The 8,521-nt window shown below is 38.8% G+C and overlaps 1 non-coding gene across 1 annotated transcript; it reads left to right on the forward strand.

Annotated features, from left to right (window-relative positions):
• On the forward strand, positions 1–108 carry LOC148549127 (small nucleolar RNA R71). The gene has a single exon (XR_015898672.1). It is a non-coding gene; the product is annotated as a small nucleolar RNA R71 (small nucleolar RNA).
• The last annotated feature ends 8,413 nt before the right edge of the window (positions 109–8,521 follow it).

The raw sequence follows: 8,521 nt of genomic DNA on the forward strand, positions 1-8,521 counted from the left end.
AAGCATGTCAGAAGGACACTTTTTGGTCAGTTCCTTGTATCTCTCCCAAGCTTCATAGAAGGGTTCACCTTCTTTCTGTCTGAAGGTTTGAACATCCACTCTAAGCTTACTCAGCTTTTGAGGAGGAAAGAACTTGGCTAAGACAGCCTTGACCAGCTTATCCCAAGAGTTCAGGCTATCCTTAGGTTGAGAGTCCAACCTTATTCTAGCTTTGTCTCTCACAGCAAAAGGGAAAAGCATGAGCCTGTACACTTCAGGATCTACTCCATTAGTCTTAACAGTATCACATATCTGCAAGAATTCAGTTAAGAACTGAAAAGGATCTTCAGATGGAAGTCCATGAAACCTACAGTTTTGTTGCATCAGAGAAACTAATTGAGGTTTAAGCTCAAAGTTGTGTGCTCCAATGGCAGGGATGGAGATGCTTCTTCCATGTAAATTGGAATTAGGTGCAGTGAAGTCACCAAGCATCCTCCTTGCATTATTATTATTTTCGGCTGCCATCTCCTCTTCCTGTTCGAAAATTCCTGTAAGGTTGTCTCTGGATTGTTGTATTTTAGCTTCTCTTAGTTTCCTTTTCAGAGTCCTTTCAGGTTCTGGATCTGCTTCAACAAGAATGTTCTTGTCCTTGCTCCTGCTCATATGAAAGAGAAGGGAACAGAAAAATAATAATAGGGATCCTTTTTACCACAGTATAGAGGTTCCCTTGTTGTGAGTAGAAGAAAAGAAGAGTAGAAGAGAAAAGAAAGGAGAGTCCAAACAGAAGGGTGAGGAGAGCAGAGATATGAGATGAAGAGAAGTGTTAGTAGATGAATAAATAAATAGAAGAAGATGAGAGGTGAGAGGATTTTCGAAAATTAAAAATTAAAATTTAAAGTTAAATTTCGAAAATAGTTTTTGAAAAAGGTTAGTAATTTTCGAAAATTAGGAATGAAATAAAATTAAAATAAAAAATTAAAATATTTAGTTAAATTAAAAAGAAATTTTGAAAAAGAGGGAAGAAATTTTCGAAAATTAAAGGTAAAAAGTTAGTTGGGCAGTTTTACTAAAGATAAGAAACAAACAATCAATTAGTTAGTTGAAAGAGATTTGAAATTCAATTTTTAAAAAATAAGAAGATAAGAAGTTAGAAAAGATATTTGAAAAAGATAAGATAAAAAGATATTTTTGAAAAGATATGATTGAAATTAGTTTTGAAAAAGATTTGATTTTAAAAATCACAATTAATGACTTGACCCACAAGAAATCACAAGATATGATTCTAGAACTTAAAGTTTAAATTTTTCTTAACAAGTAAGTAACAAACTTGAAATTTTTGAATCAAAACATTAATTGTTGATAATATTTTCGAAAATTATGAGATAAAATTAAGAAGAAGATTTTTGAAAAATATTTTTAAAATTTTTGAAAATAAATAAGAAAAATGAAAAAGATTTAATTTTTGAAAAAGATTTTGAAAAAGATAAGATTTTTAAATTGAAAATTTGATTTGACTCATAAGAAACAATTGAATTTTAAAAATTTTTGAAAAAGTCAATCCAAATTTTCGAAATTTATGAGAGAAAAAAGGAAAGATATTTTTTTTATTTTTGAATTTTTAATGATGAAAGAGAAAAACAAAAAAATTGACTCACAACATGAAAATTATGAATCAAAACACATGATGCATGCAAGAACACTATGAATGTCAAGATGAACACCAAGAACACTTTGAATGTCAAGATGAACATCAAGAACTTATTTTTGAAAAATTTTTAAGAAAAGAAAACATGTAAGACACCAAACTTAGAAATTTTTCATGCATAGACACTATGAATGCAAGAATGCATATGAAAAACAAGAAAAGACACAAAACACAAAAATATGAAGATCAAACAAGAAGACTGGACAAGAACAACTTGAAGATCATGAAGAACACTATGAATGCATGAATTTTCGAAAAATGCATAAATTTTTTTTTTTTAGAAAAAAAATGCAATTGACACCAAACTTAAAAATTGACTCAAGACTCAAACAAGAAACACAAAATATTTTTTATTTTTATGATTTTATAAATTTTTTTGTATTTTTGTATATTTTTTTTTCAAAAAACATATAGGAAAAAGAAAATAAGAAATTCAAAAATTTTTAATAAGAATTCCAGGAATCTTTCAATGTTAGCCTAAAGCTTCAATCCAAGGGTTAGACATGGCTTAATAGTCAGCCAGCTTTAGGATATAAATCAGGCATGCAACAGCTGATACTTCATCCAACTCCATATACATGCCTTTTATGTTGACAAGTGGAAGCCTCAATCCAAAAGAATTTGGATATGGCTTTACAGCCAGCCAGGCTTCAACATGTTACCATGAAACTCTAGAATTTATTCTTAAAAATTCTGAAATAATTTTCGAAAACAAAGGGAAAAACTTTTTTTTTTTGAATATTAATTGGGAAAAACGAAAAAGAAGAAAATATTTTTGAAAAATTTTTGAAAACTTTTTGAAAATAAAATAAGAAGAAAATTACCCAATCTGAGCAACACGATGAACCGTTAGTTGTCCAAACTCGAACAATCCCCGGCAACGGCACCAAAAACTTGGTGCACGAAATTGTGATCCCTGGTAATGGCTCCAAAAACTTGGTGCTCTAATCTTAATTCATAATTTGTCACAACTTCGATACAACTAACCAACAAGTGCACTGGGTCGTCCAAGTAATAAAACCTTACGTGAGTAAGGGTCGATCCCACGGAGATTGTTGGTATGAAGCAAGCTATGGTCACCTTGTAAATCTCAGTCAGGCGGATATCAAATGGTTATGGAGTTTTCGAATATTAATAATAAATAAACAAAAAATACAGATAGAAATACTTATGTAACTCATTGCTGAGAATTTCAGATAAGCGTATAGAGATGCTTTCGTTCCTCTGAACCTCTGCTTTCCTGCTGTCTTCATCCAATCCTTCCTACTCCTTTCCATCGCAAGCTTTATATAGGGCATCACCGTTGTCAATGGCTACATCCCATCCTCTTTGTAAAAAAGGTCCAAATGCTCTGTCACGGCACGACTAATCATCTGGAGGTTCTCGATTATACTGGAATAGGATTTACCCTCCTTTTGCGTCTGTCACTACGCCCAGCACTCGCGAGTTTGAAGTTCGTCACAGCCATCCCTTCCCAGATCCAACTTAGAATACCACAGACAAGGTTTAGACTTTTCGGATCTCAGGAATGGCCATCCATGGGTTCTAACTTATACCACGAAGATACCAATAACTCGGACTCGGTCCCCTGTATTAGATATCCAAGAGATATCTATTCAATCTAAGGTAGAACGGAAGTGGTTGTCAGGCACGCATTCATGGGGGAATGATGATGACTGTCACGATCATCACATTCATAGTGAAGTGCGAATGAATATCTTAGAAGCGGAATAAGTTGAATTGAATATAGAACAGTAGTACTTTGCATTAAATCATGAGGAACAGCAGAGCTCCACACCTTAATCTATGGAGTGCAGAAACTCTACTGTTGAAAATACATAAGTGATAATGGAGTTCATTGGTCTCGGCCCCAGAGGGGAACCGGAGTAACCAAGACTGTGAATAAAATGATAAAAAGTTATATATATACTAGACTAGTTACTAGGGTTTACAAAAGTAAGTAATTGATGCATAAATCCACTTTCGGGGCCCACTTGGTGTGTGCTTGGGCTGAGCTTGAAGTTTACACATGCAGAGGCTTCTTTTGGAGTTGACCGCCAAGTTGTAACGTGTTTTTGGCGTTCAACTATGGTTCGTGACGTGTTTCTGGCATTTAACTCTAGACTGCAGCGTAGAACTAGCGTTTAACGCCCTTTTGCGTCGTCTTAACTCAGGCAAAGTATGGACTATTATATATTGCTGGAAAGCCCTGGATGTCTACTTTCCAACGCAATTGGAAGAGCGCCATTTGGAGTTCTGTAGCTCAAGAAAATCCCCTTTGAGTGCAGGAAGGTCAGAATCCATCAACATCAGCAGTCCTTCTTCAACCTCTGAATCTGATTTTTGCTCAAGTCCCTCAATTTCAGCCAGAAAATACCTGAAATCACAGAAAAACACACAAACTCATAGTAAAGTCCAGAAATGTGAATTTAACATAAAAACTAATAAAAACATCCCTAAAAGTAACTAGATCCTACTAAAAACATACTAAAAACAATGCCAAAAAGCGTATAAATTATCCGCTCATCACCCTCCTCAAGTTAACCAAGCCCTTCCCTCTAATCAACCTCACGTGAATGACACAATTCACACCTTCATGCAAGAACAATGAGAGTTCCATAAGAAACAAGAGGCATACATGGCTACCATAGCCGATGCCCTTTTTCCGTTTAACTCTCCCCCCTTAACCCGCACAAAACACCCAACAAGCTTCATCTTCGAGTAGTTTGCCCTCCCAACCTCAACCCAACCCTAAGGGTAGCATCAATGCCATTACCCTTAGGAGCGGCACTAAACTTGATAAAAATGTTGCTATGCCTACAAGGTTAAGTGAAAAAAACGAACAATGAAGAGGTAGGAGATGAAGTGGAAGCGATGAGGGATGAAGATGAAAGTGTTGACAAAAGCGAGGAAGAACCACCCAAGGTCAAGGAGCCAAAGGGAAAGACCTTGCTTGAAGAGCCTTTGCCCATTCCATTCCCAACTTTAGCCAAGAAGGCCAAGAAACAAGAAGAGCTTGACCCTAATATGGTGGAAGTTTTTAAGAAGGTTGAAGTCACCGTCCCCCTCTTCCAAGCCATTCAACAAGTGCCCAAATATGCCAAGTTCCTTAAAGATATTTGCACTCACAAAGACAAGCTTGGCAATCTGAATACAAAGCCGGTAGATGATTCTATCTCTTCTTTACTTTCTGAAAAATATAATGATCCCGGCCCATGTTTGGTCACTTGCTTGATTGGTGGGATGAAATTCATGGACTGTATGTGTGACCTGGGGGCGTGCGTAAGCATTATGCCACTCCCCATTTATGAAATATTGAATTTGTCACCCCTAAAGAGGTCTGGGGCGAGGTTTGTGCTAGCCGATAAAAGTATTGTGTCAGTTGTTGGGATTGTAGAGAATGTCCTGGTTAATATTCAAGGATTGCTCTTTCCAGCTGATTTTCACATTTTGGAGACCCCTCCCATTGACTCAAACAAGCCATCATCCATACTCTTTGGAAGGCCATTCTTAAAGACGCCCCGTTTTAAGCTAGATGCACATTCCGGAGTCTATTCTTTTGAGTCGGATGGCAAGTTGGTCAAGTTCACTTTGGAGGAGTCAAACAAGCCCATTCTTGAAGCCTATTCTATTTTTGGATGCGACATCGTTGAAGATCAAGTGATTGAGGATGGGAAGGAACAAGAAAAAGAAGATGTTGCCAAGAAGTCAAACTCAAAGGATCACACTCAACCCAAGAATGCCAAGGAGTTGGAGATTTTCCTCCTTGGTAAAGTTTCCAAGTGACAAATGAAACCATGCAAGTCCAACTTAGGACTCTAAACCAAAGTGCTCGGTGGGAGACACCCCACCATGGTAACTTTGTTCCAATTTTATCTCTTGTTTATAGCCTTTTGAATTATTTGCTTTCTTGTGACATAATGGTTAGTTTAGGTTTGGTTTGATGAATTTTGAGTTGTATAAGTTGATTTACTTGTGGACTGTGAATTTGTGCTTATTGAATGATTTGGGGTTGGTATGTTGATATACTAAGGGTAGGAACCTTAGTTTTGAAGAGAAAAGAATTTTCTGAAACAGGACATCTGTACGTCCGCACCCACCTGTGTGTGCGCACAAAACCGTGTTTTTCGTCACCTATGCGGCCGCACGTATCTGTGCATCCGCACATGCCCTTGTATGCCCTCTGGTCGCAGTGCCAGCATAGCCTGTGCGTGCCCGCTGCCCATTCTTCTTTGATCTGTGCGAGCGCACGTCTTCGTGCGTACGCACACAACCCCTCTCATACTTCATCTGTGTGGCCGCACAGATGTGTGCGCCCGCACACTGCTTGATAGCCCCTCTGGTGGGAGCGAGAGAACAGCTTGTATGCCTGAACAACCTCCCCCATTTCTAACCCTTGTGCGTGCGCACGGACCTGTGTGCGCACGCATACATGCCTTTGTCCCCAAGTATATAAAAAAATAAAAAAAAGGGAGCTTCTCTGTGCGGTCGCACGTCCTTGTGCGTCCGCACGCCCTTTTACAACCTCTCTGGTCACAGCGATCGCACGCTGTGTGCGTTCACATCCTTCGTAGTTTTCATCTCTATGCGTCCGCATAGGCCCTTGTGCATCCACACACGACGCGTTCTGGGCAATAACAGGGCAACCTGCCCTGTTGAGAGGCAGCTTTCTTCTTTTCTTTCTTCTCCTTCGCTGCTCTCTTTCTCTCTTCTGAGCCCAGCTCCGCTGGTCCCTGCCGTCGGCCACCACCGTCGTCAGCCCACCGCTGGCGACCCTTCTCTCTTTCTCCCTTTTCTCTTATTCCTCTTCTCTTTTCTTTATTTCTTTCCTTTCCCTCTCCTTTCTCTTTACACCACCGGTGAGTTCCCTCTTCCGGTGCTTCTTTTTCCAGCGAACCCAAACGCCGTGATTTCGCAGTGGCTATAATGAGTGCCATTGTTTCTCCCTCGTTCTTGTCCTACTCAACCTTTATATCTTAGGTTCTTGTTTCTCCTTTCTTTTTATGTTAATATTTTTGCACTTGCTTTCATTTCTTTTATGTTGCTTAGATTCAATTATCTGCTTTCTTTGTTCCTTCTTTGTATTGCAAAGTGTTGTTGCTTGATTGTTGGGTTGGTTATGAACATATTTGAGCTTAATTATGATGAACTTGCACATTGCATACCACATGTTCGAGAAAATGCCTCAATGAACATTTTGTTTGTTTCATATGACTTGGCCATCATATGTGTTCAATTTATCTCTTGTTAAGCATATTGTATGAATGGTGCAACTTCTATTATGACTTTTGATGGTAGAAAATTGAAATCACCAATACATTTTCTTGTTTGTTGATGTGAAATTTTGGTTGTAAATGCATTGTGTTGGTGTAATATAAGTTTCATTGTTCATCTTGGAATTTCAATTGAGTAACCGCTCTACGAATGTTCAAATTTTGATGATATCTTGATCAAACATCTTTTGGGCTTCCAATTGAGAACATTGTAGGTGTGATTACTACTTTTTGAGGATGAACAATGGACAATCCCTTTTTGGTGCTTGCTTGAAATTATTGGCATTTCTCTGTTCTATATTTGCAACTTGAGCACTAAATCGTGAAGCTTTGAGCTATGAATTGCCTTAAGGGTGTGATTGCAGTGATATCCGGTGGGTGGGTGTGTTCCAACCACGCGCAACATTGGAATATACACACCGTGTTTCTTACAAATCACACTACTTCTATAAGCTCTTTTAGCATTGTTAGTGCTTCCTCAACGATTTCACTTTATTGTTGTCCTATGATCTCAAAGTTCTTTTATTTGTATTTTCAGGATGAGGAAGAAGGGTAAGACACCGGTTACTTCACCGGTTGAGCAAACTACCACTCCCTTCCCTGATATTTGGTGGCATCGCCAAGGTCGTAGACCGGATACCTTGGTTAACCAGAGAGCCAACTCTCAATTCAAGGCTATTAAGAAGCGTACAATCCATTGGGAGCGGCCATTGAAGGTTTCAAGCCAATACAAGGCGACTATCCACCAAAGGATCACCTCGCTTCATTAGGAGTTTCTCGAGCAAGAACCCATTGAAGTCAATGAGACTATGGTGCGGAAATTTTATGCAAACTACCAAGCTTGGGAAGCGAATTCAGTCTTCCTCCGAGAAAAGATGTTGGATACATCCAATCAAGCTCTAGAAGCTATTCTGAACATCCCCCACATTCCACTTGAGAAAGATGAATATTCCAAGATCAAAGTGGATGTCTTCAAGGAAAGAGTATCTCTGACTCCCATTCTTGAGAGAATAGGCCGTCCTGGTGCATCTTGGGAGTATAGCAAAGGGAGGAATTTTATTTCCACTAGTATTGCATACTCTGATTTGAATACTGAAGCTCGTATATGGCATCAGATTGTGGCGGACTACATCATCTCGAGCACCCACTATACCCATGTGAGATTTAGAACTGCTTTGCTACTATGGGCTATTATGAAAGGGAAGCATATAGCCATCTTGCCTTTATTGCGCAAATCGATTTGAAAATTAGTTGAGAAGAAGAATATCAGCATTCCATTTCCGTCGATGGTGATGCGCTTAGCAAACGCAGCGAGGGTAGAGAGGCGACCAACGGACATTATGTTCCGGACTCCTAGAGGCAACAAGTTCATTCCGAGGGGTGATTTGGAAAGATCAACAAACACTACCCCCTCCAAGAGGAAGACACCCATAGCACCACCATCAAGTCTACCACCTTCATCAACTGCTTTACCCTTTCTCCGACCTCTTCCGGATTTATTTCGAGACATCTTGCACAATATCCACCATATGGAGCACTTAGAGCGCAAACATTTTGAGTGGAT

Source organism: Arachis ipaensis, chromosome B8 (genome assembly GCF_059453495.1).
Source record: "Arachis ipaensis isolate K30076 ecotype BB chromosome B8, ASM5945349v1, whole genome shotgun sequence".
Classification (NCBI taxonomy): domain Eukaryota; kingdom Viridiplantae; phylum Streptophyta; class Magnoliopsida; order Fabales; family Fabaceae; genus Arachis; species Arachis ipaensis.